The 26158-nt window shown below is 44.1% G+C and overlaps 1 protein-coding gene across 7 annotated transcripts in view; it reads right to left on the bottom strand.

Annotated features, from left to right (window-relative positions):
- The window catches only part of SOX5 (SRY-box transcription factor 5), a 609758-nt gene extending 585529 nt beyond the window's left edge, over window positions 1-24229 (bottom strand). For 3 of the 7 annotated variants that reach the window (XM_042050100.1, XM_042050092.1, XM_042050101.1), the window contains exon 1: window positions 22487-22605. The gene's annotated coding sequence lies outside the window, so the exon portion shown is untranslated. Of the gene's footprint in view, window positions 1-9714; window positions 10070-22468; window positions 22606-22910; window positions 23331-24157 lie in introns of those variants that run through there. The other 4 variants (XM_042050099.1, XM_042050094.1, XM_042050095.1 and 1 more) reach the window with 4 other exon arrangements.
- Window positions 24230-26158: the final 1929 nt, after the last annotated feature.

The following is a 26158-nucleotide window of genomic DNA, read 5'->3' as shown; positions in this document are numbered from 1 at the left end:
GGAGAAATCACACATTATTTACATGCAGTATTATTTTATGGAATTTTTCAAGGTGTTAATTGAAAGTTTTAATGAATGCTAATCATCTGTCATTTTCATTGGCAATCTCCTCTCTACCATATGGTTAACTTTTACACCTGTACAGATTTTGCAATCAGTTCTTTTAAATTGTTTTACTTTCTCAGTATTTTAGTATTAATATTTAGGAAACAAGCCAGCTGCAACCAAGACTGCCATTGTCTGCAGTTTATTTACTACATATAATGCCTAGTCCTAAGTGAAACAGAGTAATACATTGTACTGTAGTGGCACTAGTTTTGAAATATTTGTATTAATCCAGTATTTAAAGGAGATGCTGGCCTGACACCTGTGAAGACCAAAGTACTACAAGGCAGGGCAGGTACAGCACTCACATCTCCTTCAGCCTCCCTATTTATTGTCCCTATTTTTGTCCCTTGCCTTTCACCCCACTCTCACCCTACATCAACAGGCAATTGATGCAAACTCCAACAGTCATGTTTCAGTTCTGCTCTTTTTAAGTAACGTGGAGATTTGTTTCTGAAGAGATTGGGCTGAGGAAGCACAAGCATGCAAGTTATGAGTTCTATTTTTGACTGACTGCAAATATTCTGTGTGAACCAAGTCACCCTCAGCACACATGGCACACATTTAAAATGGACATACCTACCAGGCTTTTCAGCTTTTACCCTTTTTCAACAGAGCTGTCATCCCCTCTCCTCAGTAAAGAAGTCTGATCTTCAAAACAGGACTTTTCTCTTGTACATTTTAACCAACAGTAATATAAAAATAATATTTATCCTTGAGATTTAGCATTAAAATAATAAAGAGATGAATGAGTGTAGCTTTAAACTCGTCTTTGCTTTTTCATCCATCACTATAAAATGGTCTAAGAGCTGAAACAAATCAGTAACATCAGAGCAGTGCCACTGCTGCAAAACTGGCAGAAGTGAGAAGATGGTGAATAGCAAGTTTAGGTTTTTAAACTCAGGAATAAATAACAGGCAGGCTACTGTACTTCTTGCTAATTGTCTGAGAATGAGATGCAAGAGGGGTGAAGGAACAGCCTGGCAAGGGCTGCAAGCCCCAGCACAGCTTTAAGCTTTACTAGCAAACACCGGAAAAAGGGTGGAGGAATTTTGGTGCAAATCCTAGGAGAAATTTGTATGCACACAAAAAGTGCTACAGAAAAACAGCAGAGAAAACTGTTTCAGAATAGACTCACACCAGAGACCTGAGGATTTAAGTAATAAACCCCAGAACATCGACAATGCCTTGTCCACTTGTCACTGCTGGCTGAGCATGGCTGATTTCTGCAGTGCTTGTGAGGAAGGAAACACGAAAGCAGGAGAGAAGGTTCTCTGCCCTGCCCTCCTGATGATACCAGCAAAGACCAGTAGAAGGGGCAGGTTAAGAGACAAATACTCCTTTCAAAGGCACAGACCTTCAGAGTCTGTCAAAGTGTCTGAGCAATTCACAGTACAGAAGTATGTGCAAATTTCTACCTCTTCTTCAGTTAAATTTTGGGGAATTAAATTCAAATTTTGAGAAAATTATTCTTTGACTAAAGTTATCTCAGCAAAATGAACAGAAGTGTTATCCTCATTAAATGCAGTTCATCGTTCTCAGTATCCCTCTGTTCCCAAATCCACTGTATGGAGAACAGGGATAGGAGAGGCACTGTCTCAATTTTTTCCTTTGGATATCATGCACCTCACGAAGCACCACAAGGTGAAAGGTCTTCTTTGTAGGAGGAACACATAACCTGAGAGTCTTTGTGACCCCTTTTAATGGTGTGTTCCAGGAAGTTCCAGGGTTGCAAACACCCATGAACTTTTTCTATTGTCTTGGAATACCTGGTGGTTTCCTTAAAGCCTCAATGCTTGTGATCATATGAAAATCTCAGTTTCATTTTTTTAAGTGCTGAATTTTACTGTTGAAAGTTAAAGAGCCTGAGCTATAAAGACTGAGAGCTAGGGCTAATAAAAAGGAAATCACAATCTATTACTTTTAAAACCCCACAATGCATAAGGGTTCTGACTTTTTAACACTAGGGATAGACAGAAACACTATGCAGATAATTTTGGACAAAGGACAGAAAGAACACCAAGAGAACAAAGTGTACACAATCTCAGCAAACTGCAAAGTCTGGATTTCCTGTGATGAACTGAACCAGAAGTAAAATCCTATAACCTTTCCAAGTGTAAAATGGAATAACAATACAGTAGGTAACTCAGTGAAACCCTTTAAAATCTACCCATTCAAACCACTGCTTCTATAGTGTGATTATTAATAATGGCAATCCAGTACCTGAGAAACCTTGAATTGAAACCTGGTGTAGAAGTGCTCTTTTAGGCCAGATATTACCACAGAGGTACAGAAATTAGTTCTCTTACCATCTCTTGTGAGTCCAGCTAATGTACAGTGCTCATTTTCTATGTACCCTAGTTCCTATTTATACAGCTGTTCATTGAAGAAAACTGTTCGAAATCATTTAGAAATATAAAGATACCTATTTCAAGTGTTAAATAAACTGCTAGGAACTTCCTAGAAATTTTGCTGAACAGTAGGAAGCAAGTTCTTTATTTTCCACATCATAAGCCTAATAACACTAACAAAACCCCTGCTCATTGCACTACTGCAAATTTTACAATATGAATTTAGATTGCTGAAAAGAAAAACAGATGGAGCAGAACTGCCGAATGCTCTGGAAATCCCAGGGTTGGACACACAGCACTGGGGCCTGAACTGGGATGGACTAAAGGGCACACTCTACTCATTTTCCAGAAGCAGCTTCCAGAGCATCAGAAGTGGAAATGAATTTGCATTTGCTCAAATGTAAATGATATTCATGAGAATAAAAGGAAATCTCAGAAGTTAGGCTTATATATATAGCATATTCATGAATCTGAAAGGGGTATTTAGATGTCTTGATTTTTTGAGCTTTGTTTATATTCCTGTTCTGTTGATTTGTAATGGCAAAAATATGTTCTCACTGGTCCCAAATGTTGATCTCCAACCAGTGAGATGGACCAACAATGCATCACAAGCATGTGGCAGAGACCAAGCTAATAATTTCTGATACACAGATTAATTTGGGGTTTATGCTGGAGCTTTTAGGGTACATCAAGGACGAAAGGGTACAGCAGAGAAGTGCCATAGCTGCAACAAGAGTTGGGGAGGAGAGGGAATATGAGAGGGCAAGGAAGGAAAGCTCAAGATTCAAGGAAGATAATAAGAAAAACTTCCAGCACAGAGCTGAGGAAAAACCTGGATCTCAGCCTCGTATCTTCTGTCTTTCTTTCCTGTCCCCTGTCCCATGTATGTAGCAGCCAAGATGGAAAGGTAGCTTTGCTCCACAGGAATAAATTCACCTGGCAATGCATCCAGTTTGGTCTCAGAGATTATACTCCCGCTACAATGATTACTCATACTTCACATTATTACACTCAATACACACTATTACTACACTACACAGAGATGAGTACTCCACTGCACCACATCTTACCTAAAAGAAATAATAAATATTTTATTTCTATGCATCAGACTTAAAAATCATGAACTGTTAATTTTTATGTAAGCAAAAGCAAAAAGTAACAGCAATGGCATGCTGCGAAATACATGTATTTACAAATTCACAATTCTCAGTTCACTTATTAAAAAATTCTCATGAAAAACTGGTCATAGCTTTTGAACAGAAATGTCAAATGTTTGTATTTTAGGTGTTACTCTACTGAGAGTGCAAGAGACAGTTCTGGACCAAAGGATAGCATGTTTCCACTTTGCCTGGGCCACAGAAAAATCCTTGCTAACTCTCTACTGTATCCTCAGGGCACGCGTGTACGAACGCTGCCTAAAGGTAGCATTGAAGACCTAGTGGAAAAAAGTAAATAAAAATAACCCTTAAGGTTTTAAATTCATTTTATACCAACTATTTTCCTCCCTAATATACTTTGCCAAAACATTCTCCTATGTTGGGAGTCTATGATGGGAAAGAAAACATTTCAATCTTACGTGATATCAAGATTTTTGAAAGTGTTTTGATAAGAACTGGCATTTAATCAAGTATTACAACATTTGCAAAGAACTTGACGTAGTAAGTCACTTATTTCCTCTGTGTATACGGTGTATATTTAGTCCTAGCCAGGCACCACTGCTGCCCAGTGTGAGCCAGGCAGGCTCCTGAGACAAGGATATCACCATCCCAACAGGTTTTTTGTAACCTGTACAACCTTGTAGCCCTTCCCTGAAAAATAAAATGGATGAAAGGCTGACATTCCCCACGTCTTCCTGAACACACACAGGGGCTGTTCCCCAAGTGAAACAGATCTGCAAAGGATGCCACAGGATCCTGGATTTTGCCCAACTGGTGTTTTCATGTGCAAGCTCCAGCAACTAGAAATATTTTCATGGTCCCCAAAATGGAAGACACTTCAAAAAAGTGCTCCCTTAACCAATTCTGCACAAGGAAGATAATCCTCATACTTCCCTGTCTTCCCTCTACTGCAATTTGGCCCCGAAAGAAATCCCATTTTCTTGCAAGAGCAGAATTTCCAAAACGAATATTCTCTACTGGCAGAGGCAGGGTGCTGAAGGAGTAAATCTAGATAGACAGCTCCTACAGAGGAATTTAAGGAGCACCATTTCCCATGGGGAAACTAAGGCAGAGGTGTGTAAGGAACACGTCTGGGCCACTCTGTGGATCAGTGCAAAGCCAAGATCAGACCCATCACCATGATGTACTGGCAGCTGAGAAAAATAAAACAGAGGAGCTTCAATGCTTTAGATGACAGGAAGAGAATTAATTTTCTGATGTGGTGTTTTGTTGATTCTTTCGCCTTGTCATGTACAGCAGAAATAATGTTCGTAGGATTAGAGTAAACTCACAGCAAAAGACTCTTATGATTATTAAGCATCTCAGCTTCAATTCGATGTTTTATCACCTGCCAACCTTCCACATCAAAAATGATTTTTGTGTGTATTTGAAACACAAAATTTACAAAATATCAGTCCAGAATTTAAAATACTTCTTAAACATGTTAGAAAAGTAAGTTTAAAAGGTCACTGAAGCTACAAAGAGGAGAAAGCCTGTCCATCGCTCTTATGCAATAATTAATTTTCATCAGGGTCCTTATTATGCATTAGTTTTTATAGAGCAACAAAACATAACTGCATGCTATTGTTTAAACACATTTGGGGCATATGCCAGAACAGTAAAGGCTGGAAATAAATGTAAAGGATAATACACAAAATGCAGCTAAATGTATTCTATATTATGGATCCATAATACAGAATGCAAATGATTCTGACTAAGCATTCACAGGAGACAGTCTTTAGGGTGCATGCTGTGAATGTATATTATGAATAATGCATAAAACTTGGCTAAATCTTAATGAGTCCATTGACATCCTATGGGGTCCACAGGAGCTTTAGATCCCAAAGCATGTCAGTGGCGTATTACTCTCCTCCCCCACTTCATTTAAAAAATACTTTCTTAAAACAAAGGAAATTAAAATACAAAAGAAAAACCCTTAGCTCTGATTTAACTCCCATATGATGGCAAATGCAGAGTCACAAACCCTGACTTCCCTCACTCTGTTGTGCCTTGATGTTTGACATTAAACCAGGGCACTGTATGGCCTTTCTGTAGGGCTGCATCAGGTGTGGGACAGAAGTTACTCCTAATTCTCAAATTAATACACTCAAGGGCTTCTCAACACACAAAAGAAAGAGGATGAGGTGATAAGCACCCCTATTATATTTTTTCTCCATTCTCTTTCCCTAATTCCCAGATTCTTTAAGACCAATAATTAATGTAGAAGGAGATGGCAGAAAATATGGGGGGAAAAGACATCCCATTTACTGGTTAGAGCTACTCCAAAGAAGAAAGTTCACATGCTGAAGGACACTGGCAATGGGTGCGGTCATGAGGACAAAGAACTTGACCGAAGAGAAGCGCGTGGTATTTACAGTTTCCAAGTACAAAAACACTGCAAGAAAAAAATTTCTATCTCCTGAGTGAAACCGTGAGGTTGTACCATTCGATCTGAGTGTACGAGTATACCATATTCTCTAGGAAAAAAAAAGCCTTGGCATCAAGCCCCAGCTCCACTCAGAAGTGTGAAGATAGTTTTTGTGTGTCGTGCTTGGAAATAAATGAGTGGATTTTTCCTATAGCGTAAATACAAAGAAAAATAACTGGTTATGTTCTTGTTTATTTAGGGTTACAAGTCTTCAAATTGGTCGACATTGTAATTAATTAATTCTTGCAAAACCCATGAGTGATGGTTAAATCTGTACGTCCTTAAACACAAGAAAGCCAAAAGGTCAAGAGACTTCCCCAGCACGGCAGAGCACGGCAGAGGCAGAGCGGGGCCGAGCTCATGCTCTCTGTGCTCTGCCCCACACTCACCCCTGCACTTGGGTGGGCCAATGCTGCTCTGTTTAAGGACCACTTGGGTGCTCAGCCAGGTGACTTGGGCAAAGCCGATACAACAATACCCGTGCAGGGCTCAAACCAATGGCACAGATCCCACGCTGCCTGGCCTGGCTCTGCCCTCTACTGCCACGGCACTTAGGCCAGCACACACACACTCATGCACGCCCCAGGTACTCCCTGTACATCCAGCCTGGACAGTCTGTGGGCTGGCCGGCATGCCAAGGCAGACCTGCACCCCGGACTGGGCAGGGTTCTTGTTCTCTCCCTCATGCCCTGTTAGAACCCAGGTATCTACACTCACTGGGGCTGGCAGATCAGGTGAGCACTTTTCACCCCGTCCACATTTCAGCACCTGAACCTGCCACACTAGAGCAACAGGAACCCTGGGAATCCCTTGCCTCCAGAGACTGAGATAGGAGAATGGCTTCTGCCACAGGAATTGCCCTCCTGCCCAAAGCAGGGATCAGGGACAGGAGGAGAGACATGGTTTGGGACAAACTTGGCATAACCAAGTTTTGCAAAAAAGAGAAGGAAAAATAGCAACTGCCAGGAAATTCAGAAACATGAGTGTTTTGTAGGTTTTGTTAAAATCTTCCTTTTCCTCCCACATGTGCTTCCAATGGAAAATCAATACCAGGGAGAGAGAAACTATCTGGGTGTTCAGCAAGCATTTCTGACCTCAAAAAAAAATGTTTAATCCGGCTTTCACTTTCCCTGTTTCAACTTCTTACAAAAACAACAAAATATCCAAACATGATTTTTTAATGTGAAAACGTTAAACAGACAGATCCTTGAGGAAAGTAAGTGAGGGAAACAGTTCCACTGGATCTACAGCAGAATCTGGCATAAAACACGCACAGAGAGAGCAGGGACACACGTGCTGATCTTTGAGTGTAGCCGCCTGTGTATTTAGGCATGAACACCCATAACAATATCCTTTTCTTTTAATGATGGGTGAATTTTTGTGCAGTTATAAAATAAACCCAACTTTCTTCTTGTAGAGATATAAATTGGCCCCTATATGAAAACACATATATTTACACACACACGTATATATTCTAACTGAGAGCAAGGGCCAGGCTTTCACACGAACAATACTGTCAAAGCATTTTACCTTTGCAACCCATCCTGCTACTATTTATACTTACTGCTACAGATATCAGCAATTGTTACCTTGCCTCCTCACCCCTCCTGGACACCATGAGAATGACAGAGAACGGAGTCTCTCGGTTGCACTTTCATTCCCAGCAGGAAGCTCAAGCGTTTGTGATATCCATTTTGATACAAAACCTAAATTAGGCCTCTGGAAATAGGTAATGCATAAAAAGAAGCATTTTTGTGCCACAAGATTATTATTATAGGTTACTGTTAACCCTTGGGAGATGGAGGTGAGTCCTGCAGCTCCCCACTGGGTTGAATATTTGCTGAGAAATCACAAGCACTACCTAAGCAGATATTTCAGGTGTGCTTCATGCTAAAGAGAACGATCCTGTTGACCCATCATATTCTGATAGCCAGTTTGAGAGCAAAGCATTGTGAGTTAAACAAAAAGGATCAGCACAGCATGCACATGCTGCAATTCTCCTGTGCTAAGAGAAGATTTAAAAGGGGCTGGATACAAGGACAACTGTGGAATTACAAATGCAGAGATCAAACAAACAAAAAAATACTGTATTTGGGAACTACCCAAAACACACTTTGCTTCTTAGCTCCCTAAAGTTCTTCCTTATGTCAAAGTTTCCACTGGGTCACAATCTAGTGAAAAGAAACACATCATTCAAAAAGGAAAATATAAATCCAAACCTTTAAATATTTTGTAGTTTTCAAGTTTCAAATCACTGCAGATTAAAGTGTCAGGGCTGGAAGTCTGTGTGATTTATCCCACCTTCACAATTTCAAAACATAAAGCCATACAAATCATAAGTTAACTTTTTATCTTCAGAACCACCATCATCCCTGAAGTATGGAGAACTGGTCAATAATTCGGATTCAATGAACCAGGCTATCTTGCACTAAAGCTACACCACCTCCTGTTGTGATACAAGTTGGCCTAGCATTACTCATTGCTTGACTTATTCCCTTAGCAAAATGAACCACACAGGAAATTCAATCTGTATCTGCCTACACGATTAATTCAAGTTCAGCTTATCCTAAGCATTTCTCTTTCCTTCAGACATGCAGACTTCAAAGGGCTATAAACTGTGATATTAAACACAAAACCAACTGCGTGTCAGTAAGTTTTCACTAAATATAAATAAATATTTTAGTAAACCATGGTTGCTACTTGTTAAGCCTGGGAAAAATGGAGCCTTGCTGTAACCTGGAAGACAAACTGGATCTCAGAGCCTCACACATTCTCCCATTCAAATCCCCATGCTCTCTATACCTACAGGAATAACAAAGGAGAAGCATTCCAACAACCTCATGCAGTAGCAAGGCAGGCTGCAGTTCTCCTAATAAATGTAAGCTTTATAGCTCCTTCACTCCAAAAGCCTCATTCTCAGTGATTCCTACACACTGAAGGGGAAGCCCTGTGGAAGAGGTGTTATTTCACAGACCATTCTGACTCTTGCACTGGCGACCAGAGCACACAAATCTTTGCACCCCTATGTGGGTAAACATTCATAAAAATATCCTCCTATCAACAGAACAGTTCACATGGGCTACAACTCACTGTGAACAGCAACGAGCTTTCCGTTTGGCCTAGAGATTTTCCTACAGCCATGGAAAGGCACGGGGAGGAAGCCAGAAGTCCTAGCTGCTCCTTTTCCACTCCACCATTAGGTTTGGCATAGCTTTTCCTAGACAGCCCTCTTTGCTCTAGCAGCTCTGACATCTGCGCATTGCATTTGCCCTGTTGTGCAAGCAGGACTATTTCCTCAGAGATAAACAGAAATCACCAAGCCCACAATGCCTGACACAAACAGACTTCAGATCCAAGCTTCCTTGGGTAGCCTAGACCATCCTTTTCACTTGCAAATGTAAAGCGAACTTGGCAAGACCCAAAGGGGAAAAGAAGGAAATTATCTTAATAAAGAAATGGGAATGAAAGATCTCCCTCCCTCTTGCAAGCACGCTTTTTTGAACAGCTATTTGAATCATCCCTGCTTATAGACAGTCCCACTTCTTCAGCAATGGAAAAGCAATACAAGCATCCTGTCATCTGATCCCCCCAAACATTCTGTAATTTAATGAGAGCAGGCTCCTCACTGGGCTCTCAGACAGAAGTTTGCCCACATGCCTTTTGAAGTACGTACCTGATTTTGCCTTTGTCTGCTACGCTCCTTTTGCAGCTGCATTCCCAGGAAAATATTTCTATGCCCACTTTCCCCTGTTGTTTCTACAGTCTGCTCAGAGATGGATTCATTGCTGGGTTTCAGCAGTTACACTTCTTCCTCAGTTGACGCTTCCTTTTATTTATTCTGAAATTTCCAGTGTAGAACAAACAGGAATACCACCTTTCTAAAATTACTACTATCCCACTGTCCTCCGATGCAACATTAACAAGAGGCAATATTCTCCAAAGCTATGAAGCATATACTGCCCTAAATTACATTGCAGTTGCTGCCCTGAGCTTACACATTTTTGAATAGGAAGGCTCCCAGGGATCTCTCTCTCTGTTCTGACTGCATTTACTGCTTTAAAATATTTTTAACCCAGACACTGAAGTGCCAGCCTAGCAGCCCTTCATGCTAATCCTAGCCTGGGTGGCTGTTCTTAAGGGAAAGCATTCAAAAATTGTAGCAGTGCATCAACTTTGACCCTTTTCACTTAAAACATGAGACTTCTTTTTTTTTAGGGAAAAAAAAATTAGATTCCAGAGGGAATCACTGAACTCTGACCTGCTTAAAATTAGTTTTGTTTTAGTGCCTGTGTGGTGACTCAACAGGCCAATTTTCCAGACACTTAAGACTTCTCTGCTCCTGAAGATTCCAGTTCAAGTCCTGGACTCACTGCCTGGGGTCGGATCAGAACACTTTGTTCCAAGGCTTCAAGCAGTGAATTCCCAGATCGCCGTACCCTTGCCAGATGCTGGCATGCTTGGTAATAAGTAGGGCTGCAACCAAGCTAATTATATATTTTTTTTAAATCTGTGAAGAGTTTTGCTTGCAATACATATGTTAGACCAAAAGAATTTCCCTTCAAAATTCAGCAGTCAAGAAATGTTTATATGGCTCTGATAAACATTTCATGATAAGCTGGATTCTTTCGGGGGGGAGGGGGAAGATGTGTACTTTGGTTTTAACAGTGCAGCAAATAATTCTCAAATAGGGTCTGACTGAGTGTATCCATCTCGCTGGGAATAACTGATTTCATTTTTTTTAATCTGTCACAGGCATTACAAACACTAAATGAGTCACCATAGACTCCTATGCTGCAAAAAATAGCATCACAACACTTCATTTGCTCTTCAACAGGACTTCAAGTGTAGTGCCTGGTATCAAAAAGCCTTGTCAGTTAACAAATTAAAAAATCCCAAGAAATGACACCCCAACACAATATCTTAAAAAATTACTTCCTGCAGAAGTTAACAACACCCAGCAAAGCAAAGCTCATCTAGGAGCAGTAATTTTCCTCAATCTCAACAGAATTTTTCAATTTATTCTTATCATTAATGCTCTAGCATATACTTCGTATCTTTCATCAAAGGATCTCAAATGATTTACCAAACAGCCCCAGAAATCTCCTGTAAAGCAAGTGAGCACGATTATCTCAATTTATAAGTACTGAGGAATTAAAGCAAAAAAGATGCTAAGAAACTTTGGCCATGAGGCAAGAAGAGCCAGACCCAGAGACAGAACCTAGGTGCTGGTCCATATTAAATGGCATCTGTTACATTTCCATCCCTGTTTCACAGTGACTATGGGAATAAAAGCTATGCCAACGCCCGTAATCACTTATTTGACAGCTGCTAACCCAACGAACACGAAGGCAATTTATACACCGTGCCCTAATCTGTCTGGATTTGATCATGTATGAACACAGCACTAGTACTTGCTCCAATGTAATTCTGTGTTTTTCCAAGTAAGAATGTAGCTTTCTTCCTTTTTCAGAAACACAGCAAGGCACTAAAAGACAGAGTTTTAACACGCAGTCATCAATATGCTGTTCTTACAAATACGAATGTAAAACAGTAATAACACAAACAATGATGCACACAGTGCTGTATCAACAGCATGACTGCCTTCTGCCCAGAAAGCCCTCCTTCAACCTAGACATGGCAGCTCCCAGGACAGACAGGCCTGGCCTTACGCCCCAGGAGACAATGTCAGGACAGCCAAAGGGAAGGGAAAATCTGTGACAACAAACAGGGACTCTGGCTTGTGAGCATCCTCCACATATTTAACCTCAAGATCTGCCTGCCCCTGATGATCACAACTGGTGACCACAGGACTTGAAAAATACTCAAAGAGGGTAAAAGTTTTGAACCTTCTCCACTAGAAGCCAAGCTGCTGAGCCAAGGCAAACAGCAGTGTCTAATGTAAAGACATAACTTATGCTTGGTGGTCCCTGTCAAATGGCCAAGTCATGGTTTCTGTGCCTGAGAGGACCTCCCAAAGAACCACCACGCATCCCCACCAATGAACCTAGTCTCACAAATTCCCACCATGCCTTCTCTGAGGAGAACTGTCACTGGATTGAATCAATGTGAGCTAACTAGGTTATTCATCACCTGCAAAAAAACGATGCTGCTCAGAGCTTTTTGGATACAATGGTGAAGTGAAGAAGGCTTTCTTCACCGCCTACGCAGCCTGGGCTCAACTCTGCAAAACAAATTTGAGCCGCAGTCAGACTCAATGTCAGACTTTTGCCAGCTGAGCTCCCTCTCACTTCCTCAGTTTCAGGTCATCTGAATACCTTGACAACCTGTGAGGATAAATCAAGCACAGAAGGTGTTTAGGAACTAAACACACATGTCAGGTGTTTCTACAAAACCTACACAAAGTTATATCGAAGCATCCCAAATTCCAAATCCTTAACAAATATATCACACATTTTGGAAACGGTGGGCAGGGACTTGAAACACAGCCGCAAAAAATGAAAGGAGACAGAGTAAAGCTGGGAGGAAAGCAGGAGAGAATGCACATTTTTTGCCCTGGAGGACAGATCAGTTGCATGAAACTAATCTTCACTGGGGTCGATTCTTTGAACAGCTCTAATCTTAAAGCAAATTAAACAACACATTAATACAGGCAATCACTGATCTGTTGATCCCCATGCCAGAAAAGGGCTGCTGGGACTCACTGGTTAGGCCTCCTGCCTGATGGAAGGACCTCACCCAGCAATTCCGTCTAACCCCTGGTACAGCAAAAACCAGGGCCCAGGCACAGACCCTGCTGGTCCTCTTCTTGCACTGAGAGCATTAGAAACTGAATATTCCCACTTCCCATCTGGCCATCTTCCCTCAGCCACACCAGCTCGGGACCAACATGCCCACAGAGCGGTGAACAGACCCATGGCCATAAACCATTCCCACAGTCAACATCTGGTTCTGCCACCAGATCCATCCCACTGTATGTCACATGAAAACTGTTCATGTCATTGACTTCTTTTTAAGAAATTATTTACTCAGGCTCTTTGATCTTCCTCAGCGCCAGCAAAATTAACGCCCCCATTCAGCGAAGGGCTTAAAACATTTGCCAAATTTTAGGCACTGAAGAAGACCTGCTGGCTACAGTGGGACTAAAGGGCTTAAAGCCAGGCACATTCGGAACCACGTCAGGGCCAAAATCCCTGCACAGCCATTCAAAATGCATCCAAGGCTTGCGCTTTGCTTCTGGAAACTTTATTCTCACTTTACATATAGTCAAAACCTGACAAGAGCTCACTGTCGGATTATGCAGGAAATCTGCAAGTTTCACCAAGGTGTGATCTTATGCTTTTTCACACATTATTGTATCATGCTGCGCCAGAACACTAACGTATGCACAGTTCTAAAATAACTTGCATTATTACAGCCCAGCACGGCAAACGGCACTGAGAAGCCAACACACAGACCTCCAGAGACTTGCTCCTCAGTGACTTGCAAACTGATAAGGGGTCACAATTCATTTCTTATGGGGGGGGAGGATTTAAAAAAATTTAAAAAAAATAAAAAGGAGAAACAATCCAAACCAAACTCAGCATTTCAAAACCTTTTCCCCCATTTCTCTCTCTTTCAAATGAAATTGTCAATTTTCAGATTTGTCTTTGGTCACGTCAGGGTGGGAAAATGGGATTTAATAACATTTAACTGACTTGCTATCAAGAAGGAAACATATTTTTCTTCTCTCAAATTTGAAACCGACACTTTCTTTTTTTTTTCTGTTGGCCTACTTTCTTTTAAGTTGCTTTTCAATTATTTATGAAAATGCAATAATGCATTACTTTGCTGTGCAAATGTTTAGAAGAAGGAGATAGTGTCTTTCAAGTGAAAAAACCCCATACATGGCCATACAGGGGTTTATTTAGAAGCACATTGCAGGTGACACTTTATAAAAAACAATATGCTTTCATTTGCCTCCCAACACACATCCCCATTTTCTTTAAACTGTGTGTTTGAGTCAATGCAAAGAAGTCCACAGCTCCACAGAAACACCCCACTCATTGCTCTCCTGAGCTGGAGCTGTAACAAACAAAAGCTCTACATGGGAAACTGTACAAGGGGCTGAACCAAAGCCTATTAGGACACTGAAAAGACTCCACGCTTCCTGAACAACCTAAGAAATAACAAAACCTTGTCCCACTAAATAAAGGAAACTAATAGCAAAACTCTCAACGGTTCAGTCAGATTCTTTTTTCTTTTTTAAGTTTTTTGCTACTTTTTTACTTGAAACAGCTGGATTTGGAAACTGCTGTGTTCCAAGCCCATAGAACATCACTGAACACCGACTGCTGAACTTCTTTCTGCAATTTTCGAAATCCCATTTGGATGCACACTCAAGTGGCTAACCACAGGCTCACTACCTCAAGGTTTTAGCATCAATAGACTAAAACAAATAGCAAAGTCTGCCTTGACAGCAGCAGCTACAAAACCAGGCCCATAGCGCTCCCCTCCCATCTCTCAGGCTCTGCTCTCACATGTACAATTTCGGCCTCAGAAGGTGACTTGTCCCTGACTGTCAGTGGGAAGATGCACTGTCAGTGGGAAGATGTTTCTCTGCAACACTTTCTGCAGGAAACTCCTCTCCATTAACAGAGGGAGCCATGAAGGATCAGCTTGACAAAGATTCTACTGATCTGGAATATCAAACCGGGAAAAAAAGACCAGAAAGCACTATAAAATGAACACAGATGTTCTTAACAAGAACATAAACTAAAATATAATCAGAGAAATACAACCTACCAAAACAACCCTAACAAACCCTAAAACAACCCTAAATAACTCTAAACAAACCTCCATCCTGAAGGTTTTCAAGCCTCAACTATACAGAACCATGATTGTCCCAGTCTGCTGCTAGCACTGACCCTGCCCATGTAGGTGGCCTCCTGTGGTCCCACCTGACCAACATCCCCAGTGATATAAAAGAAAACAAAACTGTAGAAGGACTTAGAGAACCCAATCTCTGCTACTATTATTAAAAATCTACAATGTCCTCAGTATCACTCCTTAAAACTGGAATCCATGTAAATCCTGCAGTCACTGGAGGTCCTGGAAGACACCTCTTACACTCACTTGTCGCAGTCCCTGCAGTTTTCAGAACAATGTTTAACAACACAGGTAACTTAGGAAATGAACTTTTTTCTTTTCCCCTTTGTTAGAATGACTTAGGCATCTAAATCACCCTGAAGGGCAGTAGGGCACTGTCTGCACGGTCATCAAAAATGGGACTTAGCTGCATTGAAATCTCATTTATCTAACTAACACTGCACTTGTGCAAACTCATATTTTGCTGACTTGAAATGAATTAAGCCACATTTCTAAAGCTAAGCCTATACTTAAATATTGTTCTTAAACAGGGCCATAAAGCACACCTCTACAACTCACACTCAGGTGTTGAGATAAAAATAATTACAGAAAACCGTACAGTTATACAAGTACATATTTTCCTTTTTCTTACATGTAAAACCACAGAATTTAAAACTAAGCAAAGCAAGAAGAAAAATCTTGCATTCTTAAAACCTTTTACTATTGTGCAACAGCTTTTTTCTCCCATCTTGCCTCTTACAGCTACTTCTTTATGCTGTGTTTGCATGCATTGCAGAGGTGCTTGGGTATGCAAGTACTGCTGCTATTCACACAACGGGACCCATGCCTTTACCTCCAACATACTTTAAGGATTAGAATCTGTTGGTTTCTCCATTTTCTACCCCATTTCAGCTTGTTACTTCTCACTAGGAGCCACTTTCTGTGCCAGCACAGTGCATGAGTTATTAAAAGAACAGTGGGACATGTGTAGAAGGTGCAAGAAGGTGCTTCCCTCCCCTCCATTGCTCCTGGTAAAAACACATGCATTGCTCTCATTCAAAGACCACATCTTATACAGAGCAAGATATTGGTCTAATGGCATCTTGTGACTGGGGTAGGAGGCAAGCATCCACATGAAGGACCCAAGCACACCTTTTAGATGTGTTGGGCATCTACTAGATGCATGCTTGGAGAATCCCCTCCACACACGTTTTACTGAGAGAGCCTCAAGTGGGTGCAGACCTGACCCCCATCCTCACCGCTGCTTTCAGGGGCTGCCCACAGAACACATCCTGGGGCATCACCACATGCTTTTACTGGGCTGCTTTCCTCCACAGCACTTTCCTGGCAGAGAGGCCTTCAGCTTCCAGAACTGTCAATTGCCTTTCAGAAGCACTAAACTCACACATACACATTTGTACATATTTATCAGCATTTACTCATTTGTAGCCTCTCATGAGAATTAATATTATTCCTCTACAGTGGAAAAACTTCCATCATCCTGTGCAAACTGCTACTTACCTACGGCAACCCTGTTTATGGGAATGCCTCATTATATATAATTTCAGGTTTCAATTGGAAACTGTTTTACAGAAGTGACAAGCACTTCACTATTTCTATCCCAGCTCTGTCTTTCCTGTCTACAGGAGGCTCAAAACAGATCTTGGTAACAAGTTCCATCAAGAACTCAATACTCACCCTACTTGTGCACACACTGACAGAGTAATCTGTGTGTGACTCCCAAACCTGAACTAATTAATTGTCCTATATTTGTAAATCTCAACCACAACGCACTTAATGCACCATGGTGCCACTACACAATCCCGCGTTCCTGGAAATCAGAACAAATCGTTCCGTTTCCTCAGAATCGTTCTGTCCTGCTCCTGGCAGCTGCCTGCATACAATTAGAGATATAAAATCAATCTGAAGCACAGAAAAGAGCACAGTATCTCCTACTGAACACACTCTTCTTCCAGATTTGAATTTGTAAAGCAGAATATTGCATTAACACATTCCCTTTCCTGTGACTTAATATGCTTCTTATATATTTTGCATAGCTTCCTGGCAGGTGTGTTCAATTTGTTATTAAACAGAAGTGTAATTGACACATACACTGCATTCCTTGCTATTATTTATGCATTTGTCTATATATCAACATGAGTACCATGATCCTTAATGCCATGGCATAAGGAGCAAGATCATCTCAATGAAAAGACGGTTGTATGTTCCTGGATGCCACGTAAGGACAGCAGAGTGCTACAACAGCTGCCTTTCCCTGGGTACCTCAATGACCCCAGGCTCCTTCCAGAGTCAGTGGAGGAGACTCCACCAGAGTGTGATTTGGTGGAATGATCACTGTTACAGAATAGGTACTTTCTGTTTCAGTAAAAAATTCTTTAATACAGAAGTCAGTATCTGGCTTTAATTCAATCTGCTCTGAAATCACTCAAAAACCATTCATTTTCTATCATTTTCTAATTCTCTTCTCTAATGGTTTCTGAATCTTTTTCAGTACAAACCTGGTCTATTAGGACTAATCTCCTGCTAGAAGGTCGGTTGTGACATTAAAATGGTGTTCCCAGCTAAGAAAAGCAACTCTTCTATTCACTGGCTAAAGGCACTGAGTTAGCCATATAATAGGTATTTTGCTTTCATTTCAAAAATATGGACTGTAAAATTAACTTCCAGATCCTTATTAAGAAAATATTTAATTGGTTAGCTGAGGATCACAACTGTGTCCCCTAGCCTTTTTCATTACCCTGAAAGCTTACTCATACGCAAGGATTTTATAGCAGTGTAAAAGGTAGACTCCATAGTCCTAGTTTAGAAATTGAACCAGTTTAATTAAATGCATCTTTAGACTGACTGCTACAAACCACAATATGGCACTCCATTGAATTTAAACCTGTTTTGTTCACTTAGTCCCTATAGAAACTGAAGATACTGCAAGCCATATTTACAACCGTTGCAAAGCTTCTCAGCAGAGCAAGCTTAACTGAGTTTTGTCCCCTCTCCTCCAAAACATGGGCAAACGAAGCAATGTAAAGGAGGAGGAGCCCAGCTATGAGCCAGCAATTTCACCCTATCCCATCAGCTCTTTGCTGTCATAGCCATCCTTCTAACCTGCTTAACCCAAAAGCCAGTGCGGAGAATCTGGGTTTAGATTAAATTAAATTAAATTAAATACATCAACATCACTGCCAATAAGAGCAGTAGTAAGACCTCAAATACAATTTTAGTAATACTCTAGTTACACCTTACACATCCCACTAGGCTTGAACCCGTAAAGGCAAGTTCTGTGTACATAGGGCAAATCTAAGCCTGCTGAATTAGACACAAGCATTCCTAAGACCTTTCAGATTCATTTCAAATAAAACCTGTATTACCCTTCTAGGCACCAGGAGACAACAATGGAAATCACTCCTCCGTGAGGTGTGGTTTTACTTGGCTCCTCTTCTGTAAAACTCTGCTCCTTGCAGAAGCTACAAAATGTCATCAAATTGCACTGGCCAATTGAGCCTGGTCAGTTTCTCTCAGGATGTGCTCACAAACCAAAATAGATTGGTCTAAGTGTTTGGTGTCCTTTCTCAGACCAGTACAGTATTAATACAGTACTGACTTTCCCATGTATTTTAACTATAATCATTCAAAGGATCAAATACTAGTACATAAATATATAATGTAAATAGTGTGAGGCTTTTTCCATGAGATTTTGCAGTAGTGAAGAAGAACACTATCCTTGGAAAATAACTCCAACCTGCAATTTTCAGGCAATTAATTTCCTTGAAATATAGACAAATACTTTATTCTTCAAGCAATAATCACAGAATACACTTTAGCTTTGTCACCAGAATTTCTTTTTATTTAAAAGAACAACAGGAAATGGGGGGGGCGGGAGGGGGGGCGGGAAGACTTCTATTAAAGGACAATTCACTGAAAGGTCTTTTAGCTGGCAATTGTCAGCACAGCTCAGGGCCAATGGATCAAATTTAACTCTCAAAAGTGCTGATGGTTGTATGAGTCTTCACAGTAGGGGCTGGAGCTCTTGCCCACTCAAGTTCAATTTTTGGTGTTACCACGGGATGTAGGAACTGGGATCTTGGTGAGCAAAGATTTGCTCAGTATTTGATGCACTGGGTAAAGTGGTATTCTTAAAATCACTAGCCTCCCAAGCAGCTAGTAAGCCAGCAGGAGGTTAGTAGGAAGAGAAAGTAATTGTCCTTTGTGCCTCCGAAAATAGCCAATATTAAAGAATCCTCTTATGTATTACCTTCGTTTCAATCTACGCTTGCAGCTCAAAGGAAAAGAAAGAGGCTGGAGGAGACAGAAAATAAAGCTGTCAGAAATATTATAGGAGACCCTCCTCAAGCTGTCATGAAGTGTATGGTCTCCTCACCTAGAAGCCTGTGCAGCCAGAAAGGATGAGTGCTCTGTAGGCAATAAAAACTTATTCAGACAATGCACTTTACACACACACAGTGTACTGTGCATGTCCCTGTGCATTCACCACGTGCCTGAAGAGGCCGGAGACCTGGGGAAAGGCACTGCAAGAGTGATCCTCAGATACTCATCCAGGATGTCCATAGTGCAGCCAGCACCACGTGGACTCCACTGTACGTAAGTCATCTGAAATCCACTTTACATGCAGCCTCTGCTCTCCACGCAGTGCCCAAAGAAGGTGGAAGTGCACCACGACCAGCAGTAGAATGCAAACCTAATGCTCTGATCTTGACCTGAATGTTGTTATCTGTTAGCAAGTTTCCCAAAATGAAACAGATTTGGCTGCTGATTTCCCTAATCCTACTGTTTGGTCACAAAACTGAAAAGAAGTTTTCTTTGGGTCTGGGCACAACATGAAAAAGAAAGAAAGCTCTCCAAAGCCCCCAGTACTTCAGTGCTACTGGAAAGGAGCTCACTTTTGTTTCAAGCTTCAATGTAAATGCTGTCTAAACCAAATTTGGGTCTGAACTTGACTACATAATATATCCTAAGTGATTAACTGGACTATATCTAACATCTTGAGGATATGGAGAATATAAGCAAAACAGATTACAAAATCCCCTGGACTTACAGTAAAGGAGACTTAAAGGCTTTACAAGGGCCATTCCAGTAGGCTCCAGATGCCCACTTCCTCACCAGCAACATTCCCACTGCCTTCTGTATGAGCACAGCTCTGCCTGTTCAGGGAACATGCGAGGATCCTCATGTTGAAAACAGGAAAAAGAAAACTTCTTTGCTAATAGGAAAAAAATCCTTGTAATAATACTAATCTATTTATAATGGTCAAAAAATATGACAGCTTACAACAGCGTCAGAGCAGTGCTTTGGCAATATTTTAGCATAGTGCTGTATTTTTAGAAGGACTGTTCATTTACTTTCTCCTAAATGCTGCAGTTCTTATTTTTCAACAAACGTTCTGTTTTTTTGGTGTATCATATGCCAACATCAGAGTGTTTTATCTCAGGGTAAGTAGGAACTGCAGGCAAAAACAAAGCTCCTGCACACACGCTGCTGTACAGCAGCACTGCCAGAGATGCCAAATCCCAGTCTCCTCCCGTGCTTTATGCAGTGAGAGCTCCGCCACTTACAAACCTTCCTGGAACGCGGCACTCCGTTTTTACAATGAGTAACAGAAAACTGCTGGGTTTCTTCATCCTGAGCATTGAGGAACTATCCCATTGTAAACAATAGGGCTGACAGTTTAATGATATTGCTCAACCTAACTGATTCTGGCAAGCAGCACGTACGATCAGAGTGCAGCAAGATGTGTTTAAGCACTTTTATGTTTTCTCAGCACAGGGTACCTTACCATTTCAAAATTCATCTGCAAGCTACCTGTGAACTTCAGTGTAAAACTGTAAGCTCTCTGTTAAGTCTCACCTGGGCCTACAAGATCATGACAACAGGATGATCCTAATCCCTCAGAGCCTCTACAGCCAAGACCTATAGACAAAATCCACAGGCTCTTATTTTCTTTCTAAAAGGCACGTATGAGCTTCCATTGCTTACAAAAACTTATACTAGGCTGAATTAAATACATGTGCACCCACATGTTAACTGAATTAACTTGAAACCATCAATACATCTCAAATGTCCATCTGTTTACACAAGCCACTTGCAGCTTTCAAGTCTTGTGCTCCTTACAGTGTAACTCTCAACCAAAACAGTCTAAGTGCAAGCAGAAAGCTCTGCTGTGAGATTTCCATGCATAATGACCATGTGTTTATTGGGTTTTCATGTTCAAATCATGTCAGAATAGACATGCTATCCATTTGCAAGATGCAACACATCCGTGCCAGCCTCTCCCTCTTCAGCTGCAGAAGCCTCATAAAACAAAGCTGGCTCTAACCTGGACAGATATAGCTAAATTTAAAAAACCTCTCTGCAATTTCAGTTTGATAGCTGTAAATGGTATAGCTTGCAGGACAAAGAATTAATTTTGAGGCAATAATGTACCTTCCAGGTCTGGGAAGGATTAAGAGCAGCAGATACAAGTAGCTGTTTTCAGGTAAATTTCAGGTGATAAAAGACTTCAACCAAAAACTTTGTACTAGCTCCTCATAAGAAGTTGCCTTTTAATCTGAGTGGCTCACTTCAGCAAGGCTGTGCGCAACTAGCTGGATTTCAACTGGCAGGATTAAAGCCAGGACACATTATCCTACAGTTCTACTGCTGGAATCAAACTTCCTTTCCTAACCTGAACTAAACTTAGTATTTCACTTTTCAACAGAGATGGAGTGAAATGCAGCTCTATTAAAAATTAAAAAGTCAACCAAAGTCATTTTCTCTCTGATTTTAGGCTATTGCTGGCTTTCCTGTCAGAAGAGGTCAATGTTGTCAACAACAGCAAAAGCTACCTGTGCCAGCATGTGAAACCAGCCTCTCAGAGAAAACAGTTCTCATCAGACACCGTCCTCCTGGATGTCCCTACTGTATTGCTGTTGTTGATGATGATGAGGATTGCGATGCTGAACGCCTACAAATCTCCCATGTGCCTATTTCGTTGGCCTGCTGTTTTGGTTCTTTTTTTTTTTAAAAAAAAAAAAAAAAGCTCGAGGCCATTATTCATGAGCAGTAAGAAAACAAATCACTCTTAGACCTACTCCTCTTGCAGATTCCCACACTTATTACCCAAAATCCCACAGCTCGCTATTGGTTCTACCCTTGACCAAAGTACATGGCTGAGGCAGCATGCCATCCCCTGGGAAAAGCCGATCACGTTCCTCCCGGCAAGCGGCTCCGGTTATTCTAGGATCGCAGTCGGGCTGGAATAAAGTCCCCTAACTTTTCAGAGAAGGCAGCGCTCGCTCCCAACGCTAGTGCCTGAGGAGCCGCGGGGACGAGCGCGGCCGCGCTCTGACCGGGAAGTCGCTTTTCCCCCCTGACCCGTTTTCTTTTTGAGAGGAAAAGAGCCGAAACGAGCAAACCGAGAGCCTTCAGCCCCTTCCACAGAGCCACCCTCCTGCTCGGGCAAAAGCGAGGAAGGTGCCTCGCAGAAACACATAAAGATGCTCATGCCGGTGCCCCCCACCCCGGTGCCGGTGCGATGCCCGCCGTACCCCCCGCTCGCCCCTGCGCGCTCCCCGGCAGCGGCGCGGCGGCCGCCGCCGCTCGGCACTCACGCACGGAGAGGCAATTACAATAATTTAAAGCTTCCTGTCCGCCGGCTCCGCCGGGATCCCGAGGGCTGAGCCATGCCCGGGCAGGGCGCGGAGCAGCGGCTGCCCCACCACACACGCGCGGGCACCGCGGCCGGACCGCCCCCGCCCGCCCCCAGCCCCGGCGGCAGCAGGAGCAGGAGCAGCAGCAGCAGGAGGAGGAGGAGGAGGAGGAGGAGGAAAGGGGGGGGGCGTGACAAGTTGTGCCAAACTTCGGGAGGTGTGCGAGCGCCCGGGAGGAAGCCGGCCGAGCTGGGCTGACAGCCGGCCCCGCCGCCTCCCCCGCCCCGCCGGCGGCGCCCACCCCGCCCGCCCCCGGAGCCCCGCGGGGCGCCGAGCGCCGAACGCCCCCGGGGAGCGGCCGCGGCGAGCAACAAAGTTAAAACGGCGGCGGTCGCGCACCTACCCGCTGTCTGTCATGTCTCCTCCGGGCGCGGGGTGCTAAGTGAGACACTGGCGGGGTGGGGAGAGCCAGAGGTGCGGGGAGGGACCGGGAGATGGGTGTTTGGTGAGCTCTTCCTTTCTCTCCCCCCTTCTTCCCACCCCTTCCCCCTTCTCGCTTTCTGTCTCTCAAGGACGAGGTGAAATCCCTTGGCTGGTCATGAGGCGGCTTCAGAGACAAACAACACAATGCGAGTGCAAATAACAAAAGGGGAAAAAAAAAAAAGGAGAGGGAGAGGGAGACCGGGAACAATGGGGGAGGAGAGGCTCGCCGCGCCGCGCCTGGCCGCCGCCGGCACCCCGGCAAGCAGGAGTAGGAGGAGGAGGCGGAGGAGGAAGGCGATATGGTGACAGCGGGGAGGGGGCTGAGCGGGGAGTCCCCCCGGCGCGGCGGGGCTGCCTCAGACCATCCCCGACCTCCTCCCCGCCGCCCGCCCCGCCGCGCACCGGGGTGGCCCTGCGTGGCGGCCACCGGTAAGTGACGCGCCCGCCGCCCCCGCGAACGGCCATCGCCACCACCACCATCCTCATCCTCACAGTCCGCGGAGGGGGCGGGGACGGCGGCTGCCCGCCGGTACAGCCAGCGGTTCAAAGCGGCGGCAGCAGCGGGCCCTTCCCGCCTTCCCCCCTGCTCCGCCCGGGAACTTCTTCACCGAGACGGGTTGTCGCGGGTCCCGGGAACATCGCTCCCGAGTCCCTTCCCGAGGAGCAGTTCCCCCTCCCGCCCTTCTGCTAAGAGTAAACACGCCGAGAGTTGCATGTCCGTGGGCGTGTGCGTGTCCGCTAGCACCTCCCGCACCGACAGACCCTGTCACAGCGGTGCGATCGCGCACATGCCCAGCCGCCCGTGCGGACGCCCGCTGCATCCCCTCTCCTCAGCTCCCACTTCATTCCCAGGACCCCCGGCCGGGCGCTGGAACCCGAGAGAGAGGCAGAAGTTTGGGGTCCCACCGCGCCCTTCCCCTCCGCGCTCTCTCGCAGGAGCCGAAGATGACGCGGTGGGTTCGAAGCCCACCGGTGTCACCCCGCAGCCCCAGGGGTTACCTCACTGGCCTGCGGGGCCCGGCAGGACTGCGGCCCTCCGCGCTCCTGGAACCCGTGCCCGCGGCGGAGGGGCCCGGGGCAGCCCCCGCCGTGTCACCGCTCCCCCAGGCAGGCGGGGAGCGAGCGCCTGTCTCCGCAGCCCGCCTCTGCCCCGGACCCCGCGGTTACCTCTTCCTCCTCCTGCTCTCCTCCAGCAACCCCCGCCGCTGCTCGGGGCAGCGCAGCCGTGTCCCGGGCTGGCCCCGCCAGCCCGCGGGGACCCGGCCGGCCGCTGCCGAGGCTCCGCGCGTGGGTGGGGGTACGCGCCAGTGGGTGTGGGGGAGTTGTGTTTTCCTCTCGGCAGCAGCCGCTGGTTCTGTCCGTGCCCAGCGCAGCTGCTCGGAGCCGGTCCCGGTGCTGCGGGTGCGACGCGCCCCGGGGCGCGGGGGGACGGCGGCCGCAGCCCGGGTCTGGGAGGGGTGGCGGTACCCCGCCGCTAATAAAGTCACGCTCTCCAAGTACCAGGTCTGCCTTTCGCTCGCTCTCTCTCTTGTTTACTTACGGGGTCTTTTATTTTTAACGGAGCGGTTTGTACACGTGCTTTTCCGAAGCGCCGAAGCCGGCTGGACGGGGTTCGAGCCTCAGAGCGGGAAACGCAGAAATCTGCACCCTGAGCCAAATTGCTCAAAGAAGAGCAAGTTCGGTTATTATTCATCTCCACGAGGGAAGTCTTATCTTCTACAAATATTTGATACTGGGACAAGTCCAATAATTAACAAGAACAATCAAACAATTTCACTGCCTTCTTGGGGATTTAAAAAGTCATCATCTGGAATTCATGAACATTACAACCTTTTTTTTTCCCCCGTGCTTGGATATGTTACTGTATATGATCTTTTCAGTGTGTGTGTGTCCCTAAGTGATTTTACCCTTTCATGCAAAAATATGCAAACCATTAACAGCACAGATAATATTCACAACTGCTGATTCAGTGAGACTTCAGACCTCTCCGTAGGAGTGGTGAGAGAGGGTGGTAACCCTGACGGGAAAAGGAGAAAAAAAAGAAAAGAGCTGGAGGAATGTTTCTTTCTTGGCTTCCTCCCTACCTCTGTGGCAGGAACTCCCACGGGAGTCCTGTGGGTGGGATGGGAGCAGGGCAGATGGGAGTTTGGCCAGCCCTGTATAGGTGCAAGCATCAGCTCTCCCAGCCAGCCCTGTAACTCCTCATACCAGAGAAAAACCCAGGCTGGGGCTCCTGAGCTCTGCAGCAACATTTCTGGCACGGTGCAGACCTGGGGTGCGGGAAGCAGCATGGCTTTCAGGACCTGCAGTGAGCCAAGTGGGACAGACAGGGAACTGGCCATGGTCCAATTGTATCAAAAACCCCCAAACACTAAGCCAACCCCAAATTTGCCTCTTCTGAATTAAATTCAGACTTTTGAGAAAGGTGGACACATGCTAAGTGGTAATGTTTCACCCTGCACTGTCCCAATCACCAAACTGTGCATGAAGGCTGGCACTGGCTGTCAAAGTTACGTGTTCTCAGCCCCCACCTGCTCATGCAAATCCTGCTTGTGATGGCTGCTGACCCTTAGTGCTGCATAGGCAATGAGACAGTCTGGGCATGGAGGTCTGCTCAGGTCATCTCAAACCTGGGGACCTACAGCCAAACTTCCATGGGACACACATGGCTTTGTGTGTCCTCCCCATATCTTTCAGAACTCTTCTCTATTCATACCCTTCCCACACCATTTTTTCTTTGCAAAAGCACTCCTCCCCCCACCCCTTTACTACTTGCTTTATGCCAACTCCTCCTTACAATCATGATAAAGTTCCTTGCAGTTCAACACAAGAAAGGAATAAGGGTGGCTGGGTCCAAAACTAATCTGGTGCAAAGAGAGAAAGCCAAATGCGGGTGCATTTTATTTAAGATCAAAAGCACAATGGTGTGAGATTGTATTATGCTCTCCACAGGAGCTGTATTTTTCTAGTTCTACAATAGGATTAAGGTGTTCAGTGGAAAAGAGAATTACAAAAAAAAAAAAAAAGAAAGAAAGAAAGAAAAAAAGCCCCATTGGACTGCTAGTAGCTGCATTTGAGTTTGTCTTGAATAATGAGGATATTTCATTCCTCAAAGACACTAGCATCCTATTTCCAAATGCTTTTTAAAACAATTTTGAATGCCCATAA

Source organism: Corvus kubaryi, unplaced genomic scaffold (assembly GCF_017639235.1).
Source record: "Corvus kubaryi isolate FWS band 111438036 unplaced genomic scaffold, C.kubaryi_AGA036_p1.0 72, whole genome shotgun sequence".
Taxonomy (NCBI): Eukaryota; Metazoa; Chordata; class Aves; order Passeriformes; family Corvidae; genus Corvus; species Corvus kubaryi.
Note: the sequence above shows the minus strand (reverse complement) of the source record. Positions and strands in the feature narration are given on the sequence as shown.